At 38.7% G+C, this 14,354-nt stretch overlaps 1 protein-coding gene across 4 annotated transcripts in view; it reads left to right on the forward strand.

Annotated features, from left to right (window-relative positions):
• Positions 1-3,253: 3,253 nt before the first annotated feature.
• Grm5 (glutamate metabotropic receptor 5) overlaps positions 3,254-14,354 on the forward strand; it is a 553,026-nt gene continuing 541,925 nt past the window's right edge. For 2 of the 4 annotated variants that reach the window (XM_008844122.2, XM_008844124.2), the window contains exon 1: positions 3,254-3,597. The gene's annotated coding sequence lies outside the window, so the exon portion shown is untranslated. Of the gene's footprint in view, positions 3,598-5,573; positions 5,749-14,354 lie in introns of those variants that run through there. The other 2 variants (XM_008844125.2, XM_008844123.2) reach the window with 2 other exon arrangements.

Here is a 14,354-nt window from a genome sequence, read left to right on the forward strand (position 1 = left end):
AGTACTTATGAGATTTATCCTCTGTGTTGCCAACTTGGACAATGAAAGACAGTATATAGTAGATATAGCTTATATCACTTAAAATTCAAAATATTCATTGAATTTCTTCTGTTTGCTGGAATTTTTGTTTGGAATATGTTAATTAAACAAAAATTATTTGAAAAATTTATGTCTTAATACAGGGGAGAGCCATCCAATAAACCAATTATGATAACAACTGAGTTAATTATACCATATTGAGGACTGTAATACTAGCTCTAAGTGGAAAACAACATTGAACAAAGGACATCAGGGATGCTGAGATCTGGGGTAAGATAATTCATAGTATTAAAATCAAAGAGGTAAGACTTTTACAAAGAATTGAAAGAGACAAAATAATTTCCCTAGTCATGACTTAGAAAAAACATTTCATGAAAAAGAAACATATTTACAAGGCCATTAGACGAGGACATGTCAGAGAACTTAGAGGAACAGGAAAGAGCTGGTGACTGCAGTTTAATGAGCAAAGGGGAAAACTATTAGGGAAAAAATAAATACTAAAAAATGTGATGAGTAGATTCAAATATTCCAATAATTATTTAGGCCAATGGAAAAGACACAGGTTTGTACCCTGAGTGAAACAGCAAGTGAGTTGTCTTTGAAGATGTGTGCTTTAAAACATCACCAATTTGGCATCTATAGCTAAAAGGGGACAGTGATCTGGTTCAACATGGTATCTGAGAAAGGCCAGAAGAGCTGGGCTTATACAACATGTTCTTAAAGTAGAGGGAATAGGATTTCCTGTCACGTGTGGAAGGAGTAGAAGAGCCCCCAATGAGAAAAAGGTTGATCTATATGTATAAATGGATTGATCATTTTTTCCTTCCCAATAAAAATTAGAATATTTTCATTAATAGATTACCCTAAAACAAAAGTCTTTCTTACCTCTGAGAAATTTATAATTAGAATGTAATTTTGGGACCTAAGACATTGTTCTTATACCCCTTACAACTTAAATTTTAAGTAATTCACCATTTTGTAATTGTGAGACAAAACTATATTTTTAAATAATTGATCTTTTTACTTTTGAGACAAAACTATTTTTAAACATCACAGAGTCATTTAAGATTGTATGATGGTTCCCTTCTCATCTGAACATATTGGTATTGATCACATGGAGAATTCCCTTTGCATCTTGACTTTTAGAGTATAGGAAGTGAATAAGATCTGAGAAAACCACATTATACTAGGGAGTGCATTTCTTTTCTGATTGGTTAGGCTGTCTTATTTCATCCTTTCCATCACCTTTGGAGACAGGCAAAGAAGAAAACATGTGTAGGATCTTGAAGACTTTAAAGTGACCATGTGGCTAACATGAGAGCTATTATTATTGTTATTGTTATTGTTATTATTATCATCATTATTATTATTTTATTCTTTTTTGAAACAAGTTCTTCCTGTAGCCACAACTGGCCTATAACTAACTATGTAGACCAGGCTGGCCTTGATTTCACAGAGATCCACCTGCTGCTGTTTCCCAAGTGCTGGAATTAAAGGCATGTGCCACCAAGCTTGACTTTAACATGAGAATTTTTTGATGAGGCTAATCCAATTATTTCTGTGCTTTGACTCAGCCCCAAAGTGAAGACTGGAGAACTTGAAGAATGCTAGGCTTCCTCAAAGCTAAATGTCCTACAAAGACAAGATCTATGACCCTATTCTCATCATCAGTTCTTCAGATAATTAGGTCACAAGACCACTTTATTCATTACATTTAATTGCCTCACTGGAACAAATCAAGTTACTTTCATTTTATTAAGAACACTCATATTTAACATTTTTCTCACTTGTACAATATCCCATACTTTATTGGATTCAGGAAGGTCAGCTACAACTTGGGTGAAATTTCTAGAATGTACTGAAACTTGCCTTGTGGACTGTACTCGAAGTACCTGAAAATGATCAATTCCACCATCAGAGACATAGAAAAATAAAAACACATCATTTTGCATGGAGGATAGCACATGTCATTATGTCATTTTCAAACAAAAATGTGTTTCATCCTTCCACTTCGTCTCCCCTTCCTCCCTCTCCTCCCCTGATAATCTCTCCTCCTCAATCTCTTTTCCATTTTCATTTCACACATGTTATTTTGCCACCTCAGCCCCTTCCACAAGCCCTTCTTTTTGTCCTCCCTTGATCTCTTCTAGTTTTTTTCCTTTTAAGGCTTTACACTCATTAGCAGACGTTTATATACAACACGCACATATTACAAAGCTACAGTCTCTATATGAGCGAAAACATGATATTTTCATCATGAGTTTGGGTCACCTCCCTGAATAATATACTTTCCAGGTTTAGACATTTTCTGTAAATTTCATAGTTTCATTTTACTTTACAGCTGAATAAAATTCTATTGTGTATATGTGTACATATACCACATTTCATTAGCCATTCATTTGTTGGTGGACATCTAGATTGTTTCCAATCAGTTGTTGCTGTGAAATGGGCTGCAACAACACAGTTGTGCAAGTGTTTCTGTGGTAGGGAGAAACATACCACCGTAACGCTCAAGCAGTTTGGTAGATACAGTCTTAGGTTCCTTTCTCATGTTATATAACTGATGCAACATTATGGTCAAGTGTCTAAAAGCAACTATTAGTAGTTACTAATAACTGACATCCTTAATGTTAGTGTGGTCATCTTTGAATTTTTCATCCAGCTATGAAAGTCACACACCTCCTGAAATTTGTCTAAGCAATAATGGTATTACTGCAATGTCCTTCTTTTGTTTAAGCCATGCAAAAAATTTATACCAATCTCTTTTTCTACAAAGAAATGAAGTGTGTTTTATAATTTAAGATAGCCTCGACATTTTTGACAGTCCTGTGCAGTAATAGAGTAGCAGGGGAAGGGAACCAAGTCACTGGAGGAAGTAAAGGACATTTAACTGCTACAAAGGAAGAGTTTTAATGGCTGGAGGAAGAATCGTTTGTTACAAGTGCAGACAAATGCAAAATGGCATTAATAAACGATGCCATTAAATAAATCAGTCTTTCTAAGCACTCACACTTCTGAATCATCTCAGGGTTCCCTGACTTCCTATCTCTGCCCTCCAGCAATGACGCCCCTTCTCCCAATCACTGTCAGGAGTTTAAGTACAACTGTCAGAAAGAGGCTATCTACCTGGTCTCCAGCCTCTCTCTGAGTGACAACGCCACCCACGCCTCCTAGCACAGCTCTGCTTTTCCAGCTCCAGGAGGGAATAGACTTAGCTGGAGAGGGAGCCCAAAGCTACGCTCGCCGACCATGAGGCTTTAGGACCAGTGTTCGCTCCGAAGCCCAGGCAATCCTGCAGTCCCCAGTCGTGCGGTGCAGGAGTAGGAGCCAGTCCTGCGCTGCGCTTCCAGCTGCGTCTGCCAGAGCGCGGCACGTGCCCCAGGCGCTGGCGCGAGAGAGCTAGCGCCACCACCGCCGGCCCGCAGCCGTTCTGCTGGCTGCCACTACCGCTTCCATCGCAGCCACTAGCGCTCCAGCAGCAGCCAAGGCCTCTCTGACAGCACTGGGAGCTCTCAACCAGCAGCTGGCCGGGGGAGCAAGACTCAGGGCGCGCACCTGGTAAGCACAGCGCGATTTTTCATTCTCTCAGCTGTAGAGTTACCAGGGATGTAGAATGCCGCCGGAGCCCCTCCCCCAGCGCAGGGATGGGGAGTGAGCAAGCCAGGGGCGGGAGCTTGGACTAAAGGGACCCAGGAGGGCAGGTGGTGGGCAGGTGGAGGACTGTAGGAGCCAGGGACGCTAGGAGGTCCTGTAAGTTTAAAGAAGTCACCCTGCAAGGACATGTACCCTGTGCATCAGACATGAATTTTGAGTCAGGAGCCTGGGATACTGTGATATGGTTCCAATGGGAGGTTTTTTTTCCAACATTTTTTTTTTTTGAGTGTGTGTGTTTTATTTACGTAAGTGAAGGGTTTAAGTGGGCTTGTTTCCATAGAAAAAGAACTAAAATAATCAGGAAGAAAAAGACGGAGCTAAATGAAGCCTTTGCCTCTCTATCTCTATGTCTCTGTTTCTCTGTCTCTCTGCATGTCTCATGCTGGTACATGTGCACCGAAAAAGCATGCATTTAGCAACGGAGGAGACTTCTAGATCGCTGAAGCCATTAAACTCTCCGAGTCTACTAAGAGCATTTTCTGGTGCTGCACCCCAAAACAAGGCACAAAAGGAGGGGGGTAATTTTGGCTTTTGAATACCAAGGATTGTAATACGCAAATGGTACTTGCATGAGTACAATACCAGAAGGATAAAATTGTGGATGCATTTAAGGGGCATAGCAGCACATCCTGACCTTTAAAACTAAATGCATGTATGCCTAGCAAAGCTGGCTGGGATCATTACCCTTAGTTCTTGGTAGAACTTTCATAAAGGATGATGACAGAGACCATAGAGAGAAAGCGGGAATTGACTATGACAGAATGTGCTATGTGGGGTAGTAGAACCACAAGGGTTCTAGCCGACAGTTTTGGTATCCATGTTCATTCAGTCATAACCCAGGATGCCCTTGGACTACATGCTAGGAGAATATGTGACCTTGAGCAAGTATTTCAGCCACTGTATACTCACTTTCTTCATTTGCAAGTAGTAGAGAGTATAAGGAATTTTGGGACACTAAAGTCTCATGGAATAGTGTCCCTGTTTGTATGGATTTGAAGACTTTGCATACAAAAAGGGGGAGGGAGAGCACCTAGAAAATACAGATAAATAGACTTGCAAGGTGCTCTCCCTCAAAATATTTAAAACAATGGCAAATCCTGACTGTGTTGCTGGGATGGTGCATGCTGAGAGGTCTGGAAAGAGGTGAGGACAACCAAACATCCAGCCACAACATAAGGATTCTGGAGTTTTGAGAGCTATTTGGTTAGGTTCAGTTGCACAGAATCTAAAGTCATGTTTTGTTTGTCAGGCAGTGATTGAAAAGGATGTTTTGGTGACACACTGTGAATGTGATGATTTGGAAAGTTATCTAAAATTGATTTTCACACAGGGAAAATGACATCCCAGTTGAAAAGTTGGTCACTCAGGGCAGCAAGAAGAAGGTTTTGAAGTGGGATATGACAGTACTACAATATAGGTAGAGGAGTCAATGAGGCAGGAAAGAATGGAAAATTTTCCTTAGGGCAAGCATGTCTGTAGTCCAAAGGAGCATCTGTCACTCAACATACATTGAAGCCATTTCCACTTGACTGGAGAAGATATAGATGTCCTTTCTCCATCAATATAGATTCATTCTTAGGATTTATGGATTTGCATCCCAGATGCTGAGATGGTGCAATGTTCACAAGCTCAACTCCGGGGGTGTCTTCAGCACCCCTGCCATGTGAGTTTCTGGCTTTGAAGCTTGTCTGCCCATCCTGATCTGCCCAGGAGTCTGTGTTCCTAAACGAACTCACTGTGCCACTTGGTGGCACCAAAAAGTTGCACAGAGAAGTCTCTTCTCTATAAATACTAACTACCACCCCTCCCCTCCTCCGCTCTCCCCTTCTCCCCTTCCCCCGTTTCTTGGTAGCGGGAAGATTGCTGCACACGCCGCCCTCAGCTCGGCTGTTCTGTGCACGCGGAGCTCTGGGGATGAGCTTGAGATCATCTTGGGGTGGGGGGGGCAGCCCGGGACTGGAAAGCCTGGCTCAACCCCGCTGATCCCCGCGAACCAACTTTACTACAAGAGGCTAGCTAGAGGCATCTCACTATCCGCTGCGTGGCCGACAGGGGGTAAGCTTGCTAAGTGTTTGTGTGCCCAGGTATCCTCTGACCTGAGAAGGATTTAGGAGCTTTTGGCTTTTGTAGCAGCTCACAGTGTGGTATAGGGGAGGGAGACTGTGGGTGGAGCGGGAGGGGAGATGTGGGGGTAGCGACCGGAGCTGAGGAGGTTCACATCTGCTCCTTTTGCAGGAGGCCATGGTTAATTATACCTGTTATTGGAAAAGGCGCGAGTAAGAGGGTAAAGGAGAAGAGATCCAAGGGCTGAGACAGGCCATTTGTATGCCTTTGAGAGTGAGAGCTTGCTCTTTAAGGCAAGAGGAACATGGTTTCGGAAGCAGACTTTACTTCCCCAAACCACCCAAAGGCTTGAAATTGATAAAAGCAAAGGCAGAGGAGGAAAGGAGGAAGGAAAGCTTACCCATAGTTTTGGTCCTGGTCAAGCTCCAGGGCTCCCTGCAGGGAGAGGGGGGACAGTGGGTGGTGCTGAAAGCATATCTCACTCAGGATAGATTGCCTGGATCTGAATGTCACTCTAATCCCCCACCCCCACCCCCGCACTCTTTCTTTTCCCATGGATGGACCCTTCCCTTAATCTCAGACACAAAGCTTACCCGGTTACTCCGGGGCAGCAGAGCCATATGCAGAAGAGGGAGCCCAGGCTACAGGACTTGGTGAAAAGAAACCAGGGCAGTCCCACCAAGGAAGAGGTGTTCTGAGTCTAATCTACACTTGGGATCCCTCAGGGTGAGGTGGTGGTTGGCCTGGAAGTTTCTTCACCCAGTGATGGAATTTATGGCTGTCTACATCTCTCTTCAGAGTGCAAGCAGTGTAAAAGGGGGCTTTCAGAAGGGGAAAATAAAGTCTTATAGTTTATTTAGTCAGAACATTCATTCTGCCTCATTTGAATCAGTTTGAGTATCCAAGCAGGTAGTGGGTACTAGGCATCACTTTACTTCTTTAAAATAAGTGGTATTGACCAGTGGAAAGGTTAATTCATGCTGCTCTCTTCTTTTCATTTCTGAACACGGTGTTTTATTGTTTGAAATGCCTAAGGAGTGAGCTAAAGATTGCCTGTATTCCCAGGGCTGGTTCAGGCTGGTTGACTAGAACAGCTTAGAGAGCATTGCCCGGCACCTACGCATCCCTTTCCTCTGGAGATTCTGAGACATTTAACATTTTATTATAACTTTTTGAGGGTTTAGGCATGTTTTGATGTGTGTGCTTTGTGCTTTCTTTATGAAGTGAAGTGAATCTTCTCAATTTATCTGTTATTGCAATGTAATTACACACCTAATGGACAGTTATGAATACTTCTGTCCTTTATGATGTGAGTTTCCATTTCGAAAGATCATTGGTTTAGAAAGAGACAACACTGCATCCCAAAGTCACCATTACACTGATGTACCGGCCACAAAATCTGCAGCCTGCTCCAGTGGAAACATTTTCAGCACTTTGGACAGATACCACAAAAATTCCATAGAAATATGCATTGCATACTTTCTGAACAACCACTCCTCTTAAAAACAAAACAAAACAGAAAAACCTTTGCATATACATTTATACTCTATGACAAAATTTGGAATTCATGTATTTTAATTTCACCCTTTAGAGATTTGTGAGATTACACAGAAATGTTTAGCCTGTGGGTTATAAACTCAAATTAGAGGGAACAAAAGGGGAGAAGAGAGAAAGAACTAAAAGAAAACGTTTCATTGTTTATTTACAATAGGTCATGCTGAAATTATTTGGAGACAGATGGAATTTGAAAAGTCCAAGTACTCGTTCAAAGCTTCACTTCATTAGCACACATATACTCAAGCCTCTACCATCACTTCTTAGCTGACCATGCTGACAAATGCCAGATGAACACTGAAAATTTTATTGGAAGATAATAGATCCATACAGCACAAATGATCCAGGCTTTGAGGATCTTTGAGCAATGACATACCATTTTCAGGTTTTTTTTTCTGAGTTGTGACATTGTTATGTTTGTGAACTGACTAATTTACTTCACTAAATATGTTTATATTTGTGAGTAAATAACTTTAATGGTTCTTAGTATCTTACTTTTCTTCAAAAGACATGGCATATTTCATAGGCATAGTATTGTGTTATCTTCTTGAAGAGTTCTGAGAACATTCTGGATTAGGAAAAAATAAATTAAAGCTGGTTGCGGCTGCATATGCCTATAATTCCAGCACTTGAAAAGTAGAGGTGGGAGGATCAAGAGTTCAAAGTCATCCTGAGTTATACAGCAAGTTCAATGCCAGCCTGCGTTACCTGAGACCATGTTTTAAAAAGAAAAAGAAAAACTAAATAAAGTACTAATAAGGAAGTAATAGTATAAGTGGAAAATATGACATGAAGCAAATTATGAAAAATTTATTTGTATTATAAAAATGTTTTTATAGTAAAAATGTATTTATTTGTGTACATATTTCATTCAAAGTTTGTTACCTTTGTGAGATGAAGAAAGACACATAGCTCTCTGTACATTTTGCTATTGTAGTAATATATATAAGCATACACATTTATTTTTATACAATTTCTATTGATTATTTAAATAGATCCCATTTAAACTTACTTTGTGAAATAATGAAGACTATTTTTGATATTAGTATATGTGATATGCTATGGTGAATTTAATTTGGGGATCCTGAAATGTGTTATATAGAACTAGAGAGTTGGATTTATGTGTTTGGAAATATGAATCCTTGTTCCAAGGAATCATTTAGTGTCATATTGGTAAGTGAAACTCTAGAGACATTAGGTAGAAGCATCCCAAGAAATAATTTTATGTTATATTTGTACAACCCAAGAAAAGAACATATTAATTTTTGAGTTTTCATTTTCATTTGCTTATAAATCAGTAATATTTTCTCAGTATTCCCTTGTCTCATATGGGTACAAGTATGTGAACAAAACGTTAGGTTTACTTGAACATACCTGTTTTGATGATATTAATTTAAGGTGTAACTAAGCAATGAGGATTCTTTCACTGTGTTTTCCAGTGCATTGAAGTCTGCAATGTATTTGGAAGTGCAGATTCTGGCACCAGATTATCTAAATGTGAACCTTAACTTTTGCTGAGTACCTGAGTGACTTTGGCAAGGGACTTAAAATCATTATACACAAGCTTCCTTATTTGTATAAGAGGGAACATGTTCCGATGATATTAATGTTACTTAGTGGATATGATAATTAATAGTATGAATCTGAATAAGTTATCTGACCAATAGTGAAGAGTATATAAGTTATGAACATTATTTATTCAGGCCTTTCGATATAACATGTTGCTTGGATTCATTTGCTATTATTTTCTCGACAGCCGCATGGACTGCATTTTATATTTGCTTTGTGTAAAACAAAGTGAGTTTAAAAAGAGACTAACTTGTCCCATGTCTCAGAGGTCACACCATAACAAAGCAGGTGTTTAAATCCAGGGACATTTGAATCTCAAATTCTTACTCATACCATGGTATTATTCTGCAGCTCATGTGTATTAGGTGACCTTTTAGAATTCTACTAACTTCCAGGCAGCAGCACCTACTTCTGTGAGAGGGTGTGCAAAAATGTCTTTTTCTCAAACATTCAAGAATATTTAAAATTAGACATGCATATGTTTGGAGATAATCAGAAATCAAAACGCTACATAATTGCAGTTTCAAATGTCTTCTTTTTTTAGTGAAAGTGTTCAAAAAAGTTAAAGGAAAAGATGAAGAAGCAAAAAAGTATATTTTATGCAGATAGGATTGTGTTATTATAAAATGTCAGATATAGAAGATTTCTCTAATGATTACTTGTCACAGTAGTTTTGAGTATAGGTCACAGATTTTTTTTTTTTTTTTTTTTTTTTTTTTTTTTTTTTTTTGTCTTTTTGAGACAGGGTCTCCTCGTAGCCAGGCTGGCCTCAAACTCACAAAGATCCACCTGCCTCTGCCTCCCAAGTGCTGGGATTAAAGGCATGTGCCACCTGCCCAGCAAGTCACAGATTTTAAACTTTTAAGCATAAATATTTTAAGGAAAATGAAAGTTTCCTAATCACAGTGGCACTAGTGAGCACAATAAAAATACAACTGACATCATTTTATTTTGGGATAATAAAAATCATTTTAAAGTGGTTGGAGAGATGGTTCAGTGGTTAAGAGCACTGGCTGTTCTTGCAGAGAGTCGGGTTCAATTCCCAGCATTCACATGGTGGCAAACAACCATCTGTAATGCCAGTACCTGGAAACTCAGCATCTTCTTCTGACCGCTTTGAACATTACATGACACAGTTGCACTTACATACATGTAGGCAATACACCCATACACCTAAAGTACAAACAATAAATAAAATATTTTAAAATAATTTTAAAATCAATTTATAATAATGTAACATAATACTTTAGGAGCACTATGTAATATAACGTTATCACTAATTTTAAAAAATCAGTGAAATAAGATTTTGAAAATCTTATATGTAACATGCTGTATAAAGTAGGTTTTACTGTCCTGTTAAAGACATAATGAATACTAAAACTCCAATGAAGCAGCCTTTGCTTGAGAACGTGCATCCTAAGCACCTCTCACATTCATTTACTATAATTTGTGGATGCTCAGAACTATGCTTTGTGAATGTAAAAGAATGCCTCCATAACTTTCATAGTTGAAATTATGTTTCTCCATTGAAATAATATCCCCAGGAACAAGCTCATACAGAAACTAATGGCAAAGCCTAGAAGGCAAACTTATGCCAATGTAGCCTCCTAGTTATTATTTGGGATTTTCAGAAAAAGGATTTGGGGAATGAGGAATCTGGGTGTGCTGCTCTTATCTGTACATTCCTTTGCTGGTTATGTGAATATTACTCGATGACTTTCATGTGAATCAGTGTTTTAGAGCTAGAAGTGATTTTGACATGAAGAGGCCATTCAGGAATATAGGAGAACATATTTGGTTTTATGTTTTGTTTTGTTTTTAAATAACTAGGAAAGGGTGCTGTCAGTATGTTGGCTCAATAGAGAGATAACAGTGATACTACTGAGTTTCCCCCAGTGGACAAGACAGTCCCTTTACAACAAATATGATCTAGTCCCAAATGACAGGAGCACAGTGCTTAAAAAGCCATGATTGAAATGAGCCAGTAAGCTGAGCTAAGCAAGTTAATTTGATTTTTTAAATATAGTTACTAATAGATGGGCCTTACATAACCATTTAGTGGAATGGTCTGCAATTAGTATGTAAGCTTTAAACAACCAAACCATTTGGTCCCTCCCAGGGCTTTGCCATTTGATTATATGAAGTGTGGTTGTCAGAGACGGGTTCATGTTCTAACTCTTTTTTTAAATAGATATGAGGCTTTAATAAAATTTTTACCTCTAACCCCCAATAACTGCAGGAATTAGTATATTTAGTTTTTATGCTCCCTCCTATGGTTACTGAAAGTCTCAAACAATATTTATATATTTTAATGCAGACTGAATAAATATTGGCTATTAATAAGTAAATATAGGTCAGTTTATAAAATGCAAAATGTATTTTCAAGTATCTGGTGATAGGTATTCTAATAGGAACAATAATTTTTAACACTCTTTAAAGGCATGCCATAAATACGAACAAAGTCGCTGAAGGCTACAAAATGGGTAGAAGTTTAAAATCCCTGCTTGATAATTAAATTGAGACCAGTTAGAAATGGTGGATTGTGTTATTTTTATTGCTTTGTTACAAAAGGCTGCTTCAGGTCTTCGTGGGCTTCTAAACCACTTATTTAAATGATCTACAATGAATTTGTGAGCTCTGTTCTACAGCCAGCACTTTTTAGCTAATGCATAAAATTGCAGATTTCATCTTTGTACAGTACCATTTATGACTTTGGGGGTGGGATTAAAGCACAGCTAAACAAAGTGATGCAGTACTCTCTTGTTTACAAGGCCACAGATGCGTGCTTCAGATGTTGATGACAGTGAAGCTGCCTCACATTGATGGTTCTTAGTATCAGTATACTTCTGAGTGCCTCACACCTATGCATGCAGTTGTTTCTTTAAATATACCAAAGACAAATGCAGCATATGCAATACTGACACTCTGTGATAAAGCAATGGCTCATGGAGAAGAAATCATGTTAGTGTTGATGCCCTGAACTATGTGGTTTGCTTGTGTGAGGATTAAGTTATATGAGACATCTGTGCCAGAAAGATGGTCAGTATTTAAGACTATGAAAACAAAAGACAATGTGAGCTGTAAATCTGATTACATTGTCTTTTGCTGTTTATAGCAAATTCTACCCAGCAATATCTCTTTTGCATATTCATATAGGCTGCATAGTTACTTAGGGTAAAATACTGTTTGTTCATTAGATCCATGTCTATTGATTTCTATGTTGGGCAATGACTAGTGATAGTAGACCATGAATCTGGAAATATAAGAGAAAGTAAAACACTGGAGTACCTCTGAAATCAGGACCCTAATGAACTATCATGTAAGTTTAACTATCCATATGTTTGCCCACACTGAGTGCATTACAAACGTCCATATGATTACAGCATAGACCTATACCATTTTGAAGTATTTTTAATTAGTATAAGAAATAATGCCTGCCCATTACCTATGTCAAGGACCTAACTTTTTGTCCACCAAGATACCATCCCTACAACCTAAGACATATAATCTAAGGATGAAAAAAGCAAAAATAAAAACAAAACACTTTTTTTATTATATGAAATGGGGATAATCAATTATCCTTTAAAAAGTGCCTATATTCTTTGCCAATTTTAATGCATATAATGAAAAGTGATCATATATACCCCTGTATCCTTTAACCCCCAACACCATCTCCTCCTAACTTCATGTCTTCTTTTAATTTTTTGATAACCCACTAAGTCCAATCCCCCATGCACAGTTCTTTCCAAATGTACATAAATATGGAGTCATCCACGGGAGCATGTGAACCATGCCAATGTTCACACCCTTAAGGAAGAATGTTTCTGCCTTCCCCACAAGACATTGATTACTAATAGCTCCTCAGTAAGGTGCAGGTCCTGGAGAACACCTCCCCCATCTATATTGGAATTTAGTTGGCTTCATCGTATGTGGCTCTGGTACATGTAACCACAATTGTCATGAGTTCCTGAGCATGATAACGACATTGTGTCCAACAGGCAGAATTCCACTGCACTCCTCCCCTTTCTCAATGCTCCCTGAGCCTTGGCTAGGGGGGTTGAGGGCTGATGAAGATGTCCAAATTTGGACTGAACTCTCAGTCTCTTCTCAGGACTTTGAGCATTTATATGTCCCCTGTAAAAGAAGTTTCTTTGGCCAAGGCTGAAAGCAACCTAGGTCTCTAGGTCAGATTGGATCTCCTGGATTATTCTTAGCATTTTTTATAAGTTAGAAGTAAGATCAACAATGGAAAAAGTGTCTATATGCTGAAAATAAAGTAGTATTTTCTCTTCTTTAATCTATCAGATCCTTGTTCAGAGAATCAGTGCATCTCATGGTGTTTCCTGAAGAGAAATGGCCTGATTTATGAACTTGTATAGTGTTCTTAATGAGAATGTCCACACTTAGAATAAACTTGATACCAACTTTAAAAATTTAAACATACATTTTCAAAAGTAAATACATTTAATGCATGTAGTATCATATTTAGAAATCTGTGAAATAGACTTTCAAAATAAATTGCAACATTTTTATAAGAATTTAAAATATATAAATCACCTTATCATCTAAGAATAGCAGGTGTTTAAATAAATTTGGGTGCAGAAACAGAGTTGGAACCTATACAACTATTAAAAAGAAGCACATGTTCTGGGGATGAAGAGATAAGTCAAAGGAAAGTGCTCGCTGAACAACCATAATGAACTCAGTTCATATCCCTAACACTGATATAAAAAGCTGGGCCTAGTGCTATGCACCTGAGACTACAACACTATTGGTCAGAGACAGGATGATCCTAGGGACTTGCCTGCCAGTCAGTCTAGCTGAAATGCTAGTCCTCAGATTCAGTGAAAAGACCTCTTTTCTTTTTTTATGTGTAATTTTATTGATTTTTTGTGCATTTAATACAATATATCTTAATCATATTTAGACCCCCCTCATCCATCTGCACACCCCATAGCCCCCCCCACCAGATTCCATGCATTCTATCATATATTTAACATTAATGTCTATGGAGTCAAGTTAGTGTACCCAGATGTCCCTTGGTGCAAGTTCATCCATTGGAGTCTAGTCAGCCTATCCAGAGTCACTCCATTAAAGAAGATCAACTCTCTCTCATCCAGCTGCCAATAGTTCCTTGGCTAAGGAACCCTGGCTCTTACAATATTTTTTCCACCCTCTCTTCTGCAATGGTCCCTGAGCCATGGTTGTGTGAGGATTAATATAAGACTCCTTTCCAGGGACATGCATTATGCAGTCTCTTCTTCTCTACACTTTGGCCACTTGTGGCCTTCTGTGTGCATGAGGAAGCTTCACTGGTGAGAGTTGAGAAATGCATTAGTTTTATTTCTACCCCCTGTTCCAAAAGTAAGATAAAGAAGCAGTTGAGGGAGACACACTGATATCACCTCTGCCCCTCACATGTGCATTTATGGATGAGTGCCCTGGTCCCTCACATGTGTTCATATGCATGCCTC

This window comes from Nannospalax galili, unplaced genomic scaffold, assembly GCF_000622305.1.
Source record: "Nannospalax galili isolate Female #2095 unplaced genomic scaffold, S.galili_v1.0 scaffold278, whole genome shotgun sequence".
Classification (NCBI taxonomy): Eukaryota; Metazoa; Chordata; class Mammalia; order Rodentia; family Spalacidae; genus Nannospalax; species Nannospalax galili.